General features: G+C 37.8%; 1 long non-coding RNA gene across 6 annotated transcripts in view; it reads right to left on the minus strand.

The window, feature by feature from the left end:
- The window catches only part of LOC140510549 (uncharacterized), a 131,983-nt gene that overhangs the window by 60,924 nt on the left and 56,067 nt on the right, over nt 1-14,992 (minus strand). For 5 of the 6 annotated variants that reach the window (XR_011969281.1, XR_011969279.1, XR_011969284.1 and 2 more), the window contains one exon: nt 35-306. This is a non-coding gene — a long non-coding RNA (uncharacterized lncRNA). Of the gene's footprint in view, nt 1-34; nt 307-6,885; nt 13,119-14,992 lie in introns of those variants that run through there. The other variant, XR_011969283.1, reaches the window with a different exon arrangement.

Here is a 14,992-nt window from a genome sequence, read left to right on the forward strand (position 1 = left end):
AAAAGAAAATATAAACTCTCTCATTCATACTCACTCCTTCTTGGATCCTCAGTGAGAAGAGAAATAGTTCCTGAGCATGCACATTCATAGCTCATAAAGAGGAATAAAGAGAGAAGTATTCACTCCCTCTTCTCAGGCTCATCAATTAAAAGAGCAAAAAGAGAGCCTCATCAAAGTCTGGTTCTTGGTATGCATGGAAAAAAGAACATCCTCTCCCTGTAGCCTGAAATGGCCCCCAAATCTCCAGTCATGTCCACTGCTACACAGCTGTTGCTTTTCTCTCAACCCCTGGCATTGCCATCTGACCTAAGGAAAGAAGGAAACATGCATTTATGAGGTACTTACTATATGGCAGACACCTCATGAAATTCAAATAGAAAGAAAAAGTACAGGTAGTATTCTTTTTATCCAACCTGCCTCAAAGGAGGATTTCAGGATTCCATGGAGTGAGGAGAGACCAACCTTTTCCCATAGTACAATCCCAAATTGAGCCTCTCTCATGAATCATTTCCCTCAGCTCTGAGGATCTTCACTGCAGGGGGGGAGGGAGGGGAAAGAGAGAGAGAGAGAGAGAGAGAGAGAGAGAGAGAGAGAGAGAGAGAGAGAAAAGAAGAAGAAGAAGAAGAAGAAGAAGAAGAAGAAGAAGAAAGGAGGAAGAGAAGAAGAAGAAAGGAGGAGGAGAAGAAAAAAAGAGAAGCTCCTTCTGACAGGCTACAAATACAATGAAATAATGTAGTCACAAAGCAAATTTTGTTGGTGTATTGATGTTCAATGAGTAATTTTTAACAAAACATTTGTTTTTTTTTTTCCAAATGTAAAAAAAGTTTATTTCAGCATCTCAAAGGATAGAGTTAGGAAGAACACACTAAAAGAAGTTCAGACGGTGTCAGCAAAATGAGTTTCTCTCATATGACTTTTCCATCCAAGGCTGAGTTCTTTTATACAGGTGTGCTAATCACATGCTAGGTTTCCATCACTGAACCAGCCTTGCGGTCCTTGGTTCACTAGGAACAGTACAAGGAGTTTATTTTTTTAATCTCCTCTTGTTGAAAAAGTAGGGAAAATATTTTTGAATGAAAGGGTCTTTTGGTATTCTTCAGATATTCCAGGTATCAGCAAACTATTAGTCCTAGATCCTCCCTCTCCTGCAACATTTCCTTCCTCTCATCTACTTGCACTTCACTCTTTGGAATCTGCTTTGGTTAGTAATACTGACCAGGAGAACAGAGTTAAAAAAAAAACTAGGAGGAAAGATCACAGCTAGAAGTTGTTGTTGTTATTGATCACCATTCTGGAAGGAGACCAATGATATCACCAGGGTGATATCTTGACTTGAGCATGAATCTTCAAAGAGAACATAAAGTACCTTCTAGCTGCTTTAAATGAGCTTAAGTCTTCTGACCAAGACAAAGCACATTCCAGGATACGCAATCTCTTCTCTTCTAATTCTTCCAGTCATCAAGGTCATTCTACTATATAACCTAATCAAGAGGAGGTATGATGTGGTATAACAAAAACTGGATTTGAAAGCAAAGAACTTGGACTTCAGAACTTGGGCAAGTTCTAAAGTCTAGTGGGGTTCCCAGTTTGCTCATCTGTAAAAAGATGGTGCTGAACTAGATGACCTCAAAGATTTCCTTCAGCTCTACTTCCTATGATCCTTGCCCTCTGGTCCTGCCTCCCATGGAAATGTCTTTGCTATCTCCGCTGGGGCTGCTGTTAACTGATGTCTCTCTCCTCTAGGCAAAATTACCCTATTTCTAATGAACTTTCTTTATAGGACTTATTTTGGAATCTAGCTCACTTTTTTTCAGGTTCATTTGCTATAACTGCATTTTAAAAGCATTATGCAAAATGGCAACATTTTTAGTCATGGTACTTATAGCTAAAGAATAGTAGCTGAATATAATTTAAAGTAATACAAAAAACAACCTCTCCTTCTCACACTGGTCACAAAATACTAAACACAAACAACTCCTATGGACAGTCAGAAAGTCGGTGGTGGGTAGTATACAGAGACAGTCTCATATACCTTTAAAAATTTATAGTGCCACCCAATTGGTAGCCAAGCAGGGGATGAGGTGTCTAGCAACAGATCACTGCAGGAACAGTGGAATAGTTGTGCAAAGGCAAGGACTCCCAGTCAAACATTTCCCTTACATTGTTTCGATCATTACGTGTTCCTTCCTAACATCTTTCAAATTCTGCCCCTCTCCTCCCACTGCCACTCCCCTAATCAGATCTTAATTGTTTCACACTTTGATACCTACCTTGTTCTCTCAATAGATCTTCACATAACATGACCCTGAGACTCTCTAAGATCCTGGTTGCTCTCCTCTGGACACCTTCTCAACTTATCAATGTCAATCCTAAAATGTGTCACTCAGAACTGAACACAATACTCTCAATATGGTCTGGACTAGGCTAGAGTGTGATGGGACTATCATTTCCCTAGACATTATACTTCTTTTAATGGGACCTCTGCTGTTGTTGTTGCACTGTTCAGTCATGTATGACTCTTCACAATCCCATAGAGAGTAGCACACCAGACCCTTCTATTACCCACTATCCCCTGAAGTCTGTTGAGGCTCATGATCATTACTTCCATGACACTATCTATCCATCTCATCCTCTGTCATCCCCTTCTCCTTTTGCCTTCAATCTTTCCCAATATCAGTGTCTTTTCCAATAAGTTCTGTCTTCTCATTATGTGGGCAAAATATTTAAGCTTCAACCTCAGTATTTGACTAGTCTGAATTAATTTCTTTAAGTATTAGCTGATTGGATCTCCTTGCTATCCAAGGGACTTTCAAGTCTTCTCCAGAACCACAATCCAAAAGCATCAATTCTGCAGCACTCAGCTTTCCTTATAGTCCAACTCTCATAGCCATACTTTACTACTGGAAAAACCACAACTTTTCCTATACGGATCTTTATCAGCAAGGTGATGTCTCTGCTTTTTTAGTATGCTGTCCAGATTTGCCATAATTTTCCTTCCAAGGAGCAAGCATCTTTTAATTTCCTGGCTGCAGTCACTGTCTGTAGTGATCTTTGAGTCCAAGAATACAAAATCTGATACCACTTCCATTTCTTCTCCTTCTATTTGCCAGGAAGTGATGAGATCAGTTGCCATGATCTTAGCTTTTCTTTTCATGTTAAGCTTCAAGCCAGCTTTTGTGTTTTCCTCTTTTACCCTCATCAAGAGGCTTCTAATTCTTCTTCACTTTCTGCCATGAGAGTGGTATCATCTGCATATCTGAGATTGTTGATATTTCTCTCAGAAACTTTAATTCCAGCTTTTGATTCACCCAGCCAGGCATTTCATATTATGTGCTCTTTATATGTTAAATAAATAAGCTTTGTTGTACTCATTTTCCAATCTTAAACCAATCAGATATTCTATATCTGTTTCCAATTGTTTCTTGGCCCACATACAGGTTCCTCAAAATACAAGTAAGATGATCTGGTATTCTATCTCTTTGAGGACTTGCCACATTTTGTTGTAATCCACACAGTCAAAGATTTTAGTTTAGTCAATGAAGCAGAAGCAGATATTTCTCTGGAACTCCCCTGTTTTCTCCATAATCCAGAGAATGCTGGCAATTTGGTCTCTAGTTCCTCTATCTCTTCAAAAGCCAACTTTTTCTTCTGGTAATTCTTGGTTCACATATTACTGAAGCCTAGCTTACAGAATCTTAAGCATAACCTTAGCAGAATGTAAAATTAGTACAACTGTTTAATAGTTTGAACATTATTTGGTATTGCCCTTCTTTGGCACTGGGACACAAATTGATCTTTTCTACACCAAGGCCACTGTTGTGTTTTCCAAATTTGCTGGCACATTGAGTGCAGCACTTTAACAGCATCATCTTTTAGAATTTTAAATAGCTCAGCTAAAATTTCATCACCTCTACTTGCCTTATTATTAGCAATGCTTCCTAAGGCCCATGTGACTTCATTCTCCAGATCAATAACCATACCATTGTGGTTATTGGTGATGTTAGGATCTTTCTTGTATAATTCTTCTACATATTCCTACTACCTCTTCTTCTACTTCTGTTAAGTCCCTACCATTTTTGTCTTTTATCATGCCCATTTTTGCATGAAACATTCCATTTGTTTCCAAATTCCATTCTAATTTTCTTGAAGAGATTGCTTGTCTTTCCCATTCTGTTGTTTTCTTCTATTTCTTTGCATTGTTCATTTAAGAAAACCTTCCTATCCCTCCTTGCTGTTTTCTGGAATTCTGCATTCAGTTGGGTATATCTTTCCCTTTCTCCATTCCATTTCACTTTCCTTCTTTCCTCAGCTATTTGTAAAATCTCATTAGACAGCCATTTTGCTTCTTTCTTTGGGATGTTTTTTGTTGCTGCCTCCTGTATAACACTGCAAACCTTTGTCTATAACTCTTCAGGCACTCTGTCTACCATTCCTAATTCCTTAAATCTATGCATCATTTCCACTTCATATTCATAAAGGATGTTATTTAGGTCATACTTTTATGGTCTGATGGTTTTCCCCACTCACTTCAATTTAAGTCTGAATTTTGGAAGAAGAAGCTTTTGATCTGAATCATAGTCAGCTCTGGGTCTTATTTTAACTAACTGCATAGATAGAGCTTCTCTACCTTTGGCTGCAAAGTCTATAGTCAGTCTGATTTCTAGGTTGATGTCTCGTGATATCCATGTGTATGTAGAGTCACCTTTTGGGTTGTTGAAAAAGTGTGCTTGCTATGACCAGCAAGTTATCTTGACAAAACTCTATTAGTCTCCACCCTGCTTCATTTTGTACAAACTTGCCTGTTATTCCAATTATCTTTTGATTTCCCACTTTTGTATTCTAATTCCCTATGATGAATGTGACCCTTTTTGGTGTTGTTTCTAAAAGATATTGTACGTCTTCATGGAACTGATCAACTTTGGCCTCTCCAGCATCTGTGGTTGGAGCATAGGCCTGTATTACTGTGATGTTTAACAGTTTGCCCAGGATTCAAGCAGATATCAATCTGTCATTTTTGAGATTATTCCCCAGTACTGCTTTTCTCACCCTTTTATTGACTCACCTTATCGAGTCAACTCCATTTCTTCTAAGGGATTCTTGTCCACAGCATTATATGCAGTGATTAAATTCACCCATTCCCATCCATTTCAATTCACTGACACCCAAGTTGTCAATGTTTAATCTTTCCGTCTCCTGTTTGAGCACATCTACCTTGCCTTGGTTCATAGATCTTAAATTCCAGCTTCCTATACCATATTGACAGGACTTTCCTTTTGTTACCAGACACAGCTGGGTTTCTTTTCAGCTTTGGCCCCTCTGCCTCATTAGTACTGGAGCTACTTGTAGTTGTCCTCTGCTCTTCTCCAGTAATATGTTGGACTCCTTCTGACCTGAGGGACTCACCTTCCAATGTCATCTCTTTTCTCATTTTAATACTGTCCATGAGGTTTTCTTGGCAAAGATACTGGAATGGTGTGCCATTTCATTTTCCAATGGATCTCCTTTTGTCAGAACTGTCTACTACAGCCTATCTGTCTGTCTTGGGTAACCCTACACAGCATAGCTCATAGTTTCATGGAGCTACAAAAGCCCCTTTGCCATGAAAGGCAGTGATCTAGGAGGGTTTAATGAGGCCTAAGATAGCACTAAGATTTTTAGCCATTATATCACATTGTTGATTCATATCGAGCTTGCAGTCCACTAAAACTCACAAATCTTTTTCAGATGAATTGCTGTCTAGCCATTGTGAAGTTGAATTTTTAAACCTTTGTATTTATTCCTACTAAGGTATATCTCACGTTTAGCCCAAGGTTCAAGCAACTCTGTGATCCAGTGTTAGCCCTTCTGACTGGCTTTGGGCCTTCTGTAAATAAATAGTTGTGTATGTTTTTTCCACAAAGCCCTCCTCTGGTACTGCATTGTGGTATGGCCATGACAAGGTTCTGGAAGGTTATTTTAGCAAAGCACAAATTCTAACAGGTTCTGCCATGCTGGAAGAGTGTCAAATATCATCCTAGCAACATGTTCTATTTTTGGAGGATCAATGTGAAACCTTTATAGGGTCTGAGGATTCTTAACCAACTCCTACTCCCATTTATGAGTCAGTCCCCTACAGCAAGGGGAACTACATCTCCTCTTCTCTCAGGGGCTCTAGAGGTATCCCTGAAGAACACTGAGGTTGTCTCTCTAATGCTATTGACTAGAGTCCCCATTTAGGTGTATGCCACCCAAAGGTCTCTCTTATATTAGATAACCTTGCAGTGATGTGTCCCAGGATCATCTAACCAATTAGCATTAATTAGATTTTACAAATAGAATATTTACTGAGTATTCAATCATGTCTGACTCTTCATGATCCCATTTGGGGATTTTTTTTAGGCAAGGATACTAAAGTGGTCTGCCATTTTCTTCTACAACTCATTTTACAGCTGAGGACCTGAGGCAAACAGGGTTAAATGACTTGCCCAGGGTCACACAGATAGCAAGTATCAAAGGCCAGATTTGAACTCAAGAAGATGAGTCTTCCTTACTCCAGGCTCTGCACTCTATCTACTGCACAACCTATTTTTACTGAGAAGTTGCAGCAAAAAACAAAAGTTACAAAGCATTTCCTCCCAACATCTGGGAGGCACATTCTTTTCTATACCATCTTAGTCTCTGAGGAGAATGGGTTCAGCCTTAAAGAAGTTACTATCAAGCATTTGCCCCAACAAATTCATTTCTGAAACTGGCATGGCCAATGGCTGGGTGGCTGATGTTCCCTTTTGTCTGTCTTAGATCTGCCACTATGCTGGATCCCATAGGTCAGCAGGAACACAACCTAGTCCTATTCTCCTTCAGCTAAGACCAGGAAAAAATAAATGATAAGAAACAAAGGGCACAGACCATGTAAGGACCAGGTGGGGAGATTAAGGTTTGAGGCCTTTCTCAACATCCAGAGGCATGTCTTCCCCTCAATTGCTGCCAGGGAGGAAAGAGAATATATAGTTCAGTTAGTGCCTTTTGTAAGCATTCTTAGCTGAGACTCAATAACCAATGGAACCCTCTTTTTCACATGGTAAGTAGATTGGAAACAATACTAGTTAACATCATGCAGTACAAAGAATACTTAATTTGGACTCAGATTCTATGAATCCAAGTTCAACATTAATGATGTTAGCAAAGAAATAGAAGTGAGGCCCAGGGAGTGAAGAATTAATAAAAAGAAACTCAGCAGCAGCCGTCTGGCCATATTATTTTTAATTTTTTGGCTATATCAATCCATACAATAAAGCGGGGGGTATAGAAGGGACCTCACCTACTTCTATAGTGACAAGGACTGTAGAAGAAAACATATCACCGAGCACTCAGAACCACAGATTTAAGATCATTTATAAACATTAAGTTGGATTCGAAATGTGAGACCCTTGTTTACTAACCAACAAGCAGGTATAATATTGGAGCAACTGAATCATGTTATTCTTGACAATCATGCTGTAAAAGAAAGTAGAAAATAAGATGAAGTTGCAGATAAGTAGGAAGACATTTGACTTGTTCTTGAAGAAGTAAAATTTTAAAGTTGATTTTACCATATATATATATATACACACACACAGATATATATATATCATATTGAATGTACCACCAAAGATAACAGGAAGCATGATTTCATGGAACATTTAGACAACTAGTTTTGCAGTGATCAAGATAAACATTTACGAGAAAACTGCCATGACAATAATTGCTGCATATGGATCATGTTGTTGTAAAGGGGCAGAGTCAATATAGTGAGTGGAAATATAACTGCTCTTCAAATCAGAAGACCTGGATTCAAATCCCACCACTGAAATTTACTGTGTGGGTGATCACGAACAAGTTAAATCTCTGTACCTCACCTTCCTCATCTGAAAAATGGGATGTTGGACTACATGACCTTTGAGGTCCTTTCAAACTCTCAACCCATGTTTCTGGAGTCAAACTTTACAGTCACTGATGGTTGGGCTCAGAAATTCCATGAAGGACATGTAAGAAATTCCAAAGTCAATCAACATATACTTTTAGAGTCAATGGTTTTTATGCCAAGGTGGTCACGCAGGAAGTGAAAAATAAGTGGTAAAACATTGGATTGAAGCTATAAAATTAGAGTAATAACTCTTGTACAACCCAGCTTACTAGGGCATCTTTTTAAACCATAAAAAACTTTAAATATGAGAGATTACTGCAAATGTAAGCAGCTTTTATAGAATGTTGATCAAACCAGCAGCTTCTTGATAATAGGAGATTAAGAAATTTAGTATCAACTAGATTTTTAAAATATTGGGTTGCTATGGAATAAATAGAAAGAAATGGGATTACACTTTATTTGGATGCTGCTAGTAGTTCCTCGTAAACTATTCTTGCAGAATATCCTATCTCTCTGTGGGTCATGCATACATTAAATTCCTGAAGCTCTATGAATGATGCATGAAAGAAATGTAAGTGACACCAACAGCCCTGTGGGTAGCTACTCAGAGAGCCAAAGTGTAAATCTAGAATAGACAAACCAGGTGGGATTTTCTAACTTCCCTACTGTGCCTCCTTTCATTAGAAACAAAAATAGAAGAGCCCCTGAAAATATGGTCTTAGACTTCTGTTTAAGATAATGGTGTGAAAGGGGACCCCATCTCTTCTTTATATACTCCAGCAATGCTTTGAGGGCACCAGAACAAATAATAATCAAGAGATACAAAATGAAACACAACTAAATTCCTTCATCCATCCCAGAACTATATAAAAAGATGACCGAACACTAAGATCTCCAGAGGGGGCATCCCACTAGTATAGCCAGCATGAACTCAGGTAAATGGGCTAGAAACTGACACCATATTCTAGAATGGGGAAGCCTGAAACAGGCATGGGATGGAGACACCCTGGCCAAAGACAGCAGATCACAGAGCTCTAGCCAGGGCACTGAAACTTGTCAGCCCATAGGAGGGTGGAAGACAATGATAGGAGCCCAGAAAACAGAGGCCGGGAGTAATCAGGATCTTACCATACCATCACAGATTGTGAAGAAGAAACCCTAGCACAAAAGTCCAAATCAAGAATTGAAGTGGAAGATTTAAGTAAACAGGAGAAGATATTAATCTCCATGAAGAAATGTCATGGTTCAAAAAATGCCCAACAGGCAAATTCAGAAAAGAGAACTACAGCATAGTCCAGAGGAGGAAAATGACTTGGTCTTAAAGACTACTAGAAGTAGTAGTAGAAGAAATGAAACAATAGATTAAGAACTGGAATTTTATGTGAAATAAGAGCCTTGAGGGAAAGAAACTGGAAAAAGAGAAGTAGCATAGAGCAGAAGGTGGAAAAAAGGCTTATCCATATAATGAACTACCTGAAAACTACAATAGCCCTCATGACTCTCTGAAAAATATAAATATATGTATACATATATATATATATAAACTAAAAATATCAGGACAAAAATCAAAAGATTGAAAAAAGCAGAAGAAAATGTAAGGTATTTCATCTTAAAATAACTGACCTAGAAAACAGATCAAGCAGAGATTCATTAGATTCTCTAAAAACAAAGACCAATAACCAAAGTATCTGTGGATACCCTATTTCAAGAAAACATAAGTGAAAACTGTACAGATTTATCAGAACCAAAGGACAAACAGAAATAAAGTCTACTGGTCATCTCCTGAAAGAAACTCTAAAACATAAGTTCAAAGGAATGTTATAGCCCAAAATCCAGAACTTTTAAGAAAAAAGTAAAAAATACTGCAATTGTGGAGAAAGAAAAAATGCAAGTACCATGGAACTATAGTCAGAATCATGCAAGATTTGGCGGCAACTACCAAAAAGAAGAGAAAAATCTTAGAATATAAAATTATAAAAGAGTAAGGCTTTCAACCAACTTAACACTCATGATTGAGTACAGAAAGCAAATGGATCTTTAATGGAATAGAAGACTTTTAAGCATTGTGGTTGAAAAATATCACAGTTGAGTAGAAAGTCTGAATTGCAAATGCAGGAATCAAGAGAAACATAGAAAAGTAAATACATTTGAGCATTTAAAAGGGAATAAACAGTGATGAAGTACTTATATTCTAATGAGGGAGAAGAGAAAGGGTCTCCACAAAATCCTACTTTTCAATGATCATAGAATTAAGACAAACAGAGGGACAGGAGATGATTTTGTTGATGGTCTTAGACAAGGAAAGAAAAGGGAAGGAGAAGCAATATACTAGGGAAGAAATTAGAGAAAGGGAAGTAGAACTTAAGAAGAATATACAGAAGGGGGAGCAACTAGCATAGAAACCTCACTCATCTTACATGAAAATAAAGTTGTTGAATATGCACTTACACATATACACACATCCAAAGTTTGCTGTGATAATAATAATAATGTATATAGCCTACTATGTACCAGGATTTATGCTAATCACTTGATAAATGTTATCTCATTTGATCCTCAGAACAACCTTCAGAGGTAGAGGCTATTTATAATTTCCATTTTACAAAAGTGGAAACTGAGGCAAACAGAGGTTAATAACATGTGGCACAGGTGTCACCCAGCTCCTGGAAGTCTTTTTGCTAGAGTCGCCAAATATTCCCCTTAGCATTGTAGTTTTTCTTCTGGGATTCTTGTAGAACTTTGAATCTGCCTTTTCTTATTATATACAATTTGTCCCTACCTCCCTCTGCAAAAACTGCCATCAGCTGATTTGAGGATGCTGCTTGTATGCTGACAGGAAGTTTAAAATCCTCCATAACTTTCAAAGCTTACAAAATGCCCCTCCAGTCAAGGTTGAGAGTGTCAAGGTTGAGAGTATAAAGGAGACAGAGGCTGAGATCAGAGCTCTTCTCTTTCACCACTTCTCAAGGAGTTGTTTGGAAGGCTTTCACCTTAAACAGCTAGATTACTGATTCAAAATTACCTTAACAATCCTACACAAGCCCATAAGGTATCATAACCAAGTTCCTCAACCAATCTGAAAACACTTTACGTGCCATCATCTCATTCATCCAATGTTTTTCAAGAACTTCTAAATTAAGATTGTTTCATATTTGGTCTAAAGCCTATGAATTGATAAACATATAGTTGCTATTCGCTCCTACTTCATACCTCTGATTATCCTCACCTACCAAAGGTATAAAAGGTAGCCTCTTGTCATTTACTTTAAATAGGGAAGTATGAGTTGACAACTTGACTCAATCAATCTCATCCTGATGAAATGATAAATATAACTAGGAGATGGGGGGGGAGCCTAATAAAATATATAATCTTTTAACTAATCTGACTTAAAAAGAGAGAAGAAAACCAAATTATCAACATTAATAATGAAAAACGAGAATTCACAACTGAACAGTAAATAAAATAATTAGACACTATTTTGCCCAATTATATGTCAAAAAGTGATATTTTAAGTGAAATTGATGGATAAAAATCCTCAGATTAATAGAACAAAAAAATAGACAATTTATATCCTAAAGTCATAAAAAAAGAAATTAAACAAACTATAAATGAATTGTCAGAGGAAAACCATTCCAGGATCAAGTGCGTTTACAAGTGAATTCTATCAAACATTCAAAGAACAATTAACTCCAATATTACATAGACTGTTTGAAAAAATAAAAGATGACATTACACCAAATTCCTTTCATGACACAAGTGTGGTCTCAGTACCTAAACCAGAAAGAGATATAAGAGAGAAAGAAAACTATGGGTCAACATTCCTAATGAATTTTGACAAAAAATGCAACTTTAACAAAGAAACTTATTAAAAGCAACATATGTACTATGACCAGCTTAGATATATACAAGAAATGAAGAGCTAATTCAATATTAAGAAGGCAAGGAGTTTATTAAGTGTCTACTATATGTCAAGCACTGTGCTAAGCGCTGGGGTCACCACTGCAGGGCAAAAGACAAACAGTCCTTACTAGCAAGTTTACATTCAGATGGAGGAAAAAACACACAAAAGGGAGCTGAACTCCTTTCTGAGACAAATTGGAGATACCCACTAGGGGAAATGGTAATGAAGTCCCAAGAATCAGAAGAAAGAGGGGAATGGAGTATGACCAACCTTGGCCCAACACCCAAATGAAGACCCTGGGGAAACTCACCAATGAAAGGATTGTGATGAGGCAGAAGAATGTTTCAATGTGAGAAGGCCATGGGCTCTGAGGGAATTTTCAGGGTGAGAGGGCAGGAGGCATGATTTTGAAATCTTAAGAATCAAAAATCAGGTAGGAGGAAAATAACATTTAATATTGGGAAAATTGTAAACACAGTAGATTACTTTAATAACAAGGGATAAGAATGACAATTTTAATATAGCTAGGGTTTATATAACATTTTTAGGTTTGCAAACTGCTTTAAAAATATGATCTCATAACAACCCTGGGATATAGGTGCTATTATTATCTCCATTTTACAAATGAGGAAACTGAGGCAGAAGTTTAGATTTAGAAAAGGCAGGATTTAGAAAAGGCAAAGAAGCAAAATCATTGCTTTTTGCACATTTTCATCTACAAAAAGATCAGCATATCCCAGATATTTATCTACAAAATGAATTAAAATAACAACTTCAACAAAATAATAATAGTAATAATGATAATAGCTGGCATTACATAGTGCTTTAAGATATTTTGCTAAGCCCTTTACAAATATTATCTCATTTTATTGTCACAACAACCCCGAGAGGTAGGTACTATATTCGTTCCTATTTTACAGATGGAAAAAGTAAGTGACTTGCACAACTAATAAATGTCTTAAGGCTAGATTTGAATGTAACTCTTCTTGACTCCACCTAGCTAAAAGATATAAAATAAATCCACACAGATCACAAGCCTTTCTGTATTTTCCTAACAAAACCTAACAGGAAGAGGTAGAGAATAAATTTCATTCAGAATAACTATAAATTATTTGAACTCTTTGGGAGTCCACCTAAACAGAAACACATAGGCACTACATAAAAATGTTATTGTTCAAGTTGTGTCCAACTTTTCATGACCCTATTTAGGGTTTTGTTAGCAAAGATACTGGAGTGGTTTGCCATTTCCTTCTTCAGCTCATTTTACAGAGGAGGAAACTGAGGCATACAGGGTGAAGTGATTTGCCCAGGGTCACACACATAGTCAGAGTTTGAGGCCAGATTTGAACTTAGGAAGAGAAAGAAGGAAAGAAAAAGAAAGAAAGAAAGAAAGAAAGAAAGAAAGAAAGAAAGAAAGAAAGAAAGAAAGAAAGAAAGAAAGAAAGAAAGAAAGAAAGAAAGAAAGAAAGAAAGAAAGAAAGAAAGGAAGGAAGGAAGGAAGGAAGGAAGGAAGGAAGGAAGGAAGGAAGGAAGGAAGGAAGGAAGGAAGGAAGGAAGGAAGGAAGGAAGGAAGGAAGGAAGGAAGGAAGGAAGAAAGAAAGAAAGAAAGAAAGAAAGAAAGAAAGAAAGAAAGAAAGAAAGAAAGAAAGAAAGAAAGAAAAGAGAGAGAGAGAAAGAAAGAAAGAAAGAAAGGAAGGAAGGAAGGAAGGAAGGAAGGAAGGAAAGAAAAGAGAGAGAGAAAGAGAGAGAGAAGGAAAGAAAGAAGAAAACTAGCAAAAACATGTAAAAACATTCCCAATCAACTAATAATAAGAGAAATGTATAAACTGACAACTCCAAAGTCCCATATCACACCCATCATATAGACAAAGACAACAAAAAGGGGAAATGACCCTGGTTGGGAATGGTGCAGAGAGCCTGGAGGACAGACATACTAATGCACACTAATGTTGGTTCAACTGTCTAAACATTCTGAAAAGCAATTTGAAACTCTGCCTCAAAAGTCTCTAAATTGTGAATACCCTTTGGCTTGCATAGAGAACATAGAACATACAACATACTTTAAAACAGGGGAGTATATAGTACAAAATGAGATTTGCAGTGTCATATATTTAAAAAAATCTTTTTCTTTTCTTTCTATATGGAAATGTTTGTTGGTGTTTGTCAAGTTTAGTATAACGAAATACTTAATATTTAAAAAGAAAAGAAGGAAAGGAGAAAGGGAAAGGCAAGGGAGCAAAAGGGAGGGGAGGGGCAACAAGAGGAGAGGAAGGAAGGGAAGAGAAAGAGAAGAAGAGGAAAGGGAAAGAGAAGGGATGGGAAAGAAAAGGAAGGGAAGATGGTCGCCAAAGTACTAAAGGCACAGGTGTGGGGGAATAAGTTTTCATCCCTGGCATCCTTTTCCTAAACCTGAATTGGCTCATCCAAACATCCTAATCCCCTAATCAGTTTGAGGGAAAGCTGATTGCCAGCTTCCTCACTCCTGCCTCAGGTGGCCCCACCCTCTTTCCAGCAGTGGCTGCCATCCAGTCTCCTCTCTGACCAGCCAGCCCTATCTCTGATGGACATCAAGTGTCCACTTGATTAATAATGCCATCCAGCTCCCTATTAGAACCTGTCTATCTCAGTCTATCTTTAGCATCTTCGACTTCCTTATCCCACTTCATGGCTTTCATTTCTGAATACTTCTGCAGCTCTCACTGGAAGACCTGCCCATGCTATCCTGAGTCATGTAAAGCTTGATTTACAAAAGATGGGAACTGCTTAGATCTGAAAAAGTTAGCTCGGTTGTCTCTAGTGGCTTCCTATTTCCTATGGGTAAAATCCAAATTCCACTGCCTGGAATTTGAGGTTCTAAATTCTCTGGCTCCAGCTTACCTTTCTAACTTTATCTTTCTTAACCCTTAGAGTCAGAGCACAATCCAGGGGATTTACCTCTGGGACAGGTGAGTGGGAAGATGCTTCTTCCCCAGAGTCCTCTAAAGGTCCCTGATCCTTGAACTTTGCAGAGTTCCAACCCTGCCACACCCAGGATCTTGTCATTATGGATGCCTGCTCCTGGAGCACAGTCTCTGTAGAGGCATGTTGGGAGGCTGAGGGAGTGAAACTTTTCTCTTCACCATGCTGCCTTCAGTGAGGATGTCCTTGCAGCATCATTTAGAAATCTGCTTTTTCTGCTCTTTGTATATGGAAATGTTTGTCGGTGTTTG

Source organism: Notamacropus eugenii, chromosome 6 (assembly GCF_028372415.1).
Source record: "Notamacropus eugenii isolate mMacEug1 chromosome 6, mMacEug1.pri_v2, whole genome shotgun sequence".
Taxonomy (NCBI): domain Eukaryota; kingdom Metazoa; phylum Chordata; class Mammalia; order Diprotodontia; family Macropodidae; genus Notamacropus; species Notamacropus eugenii.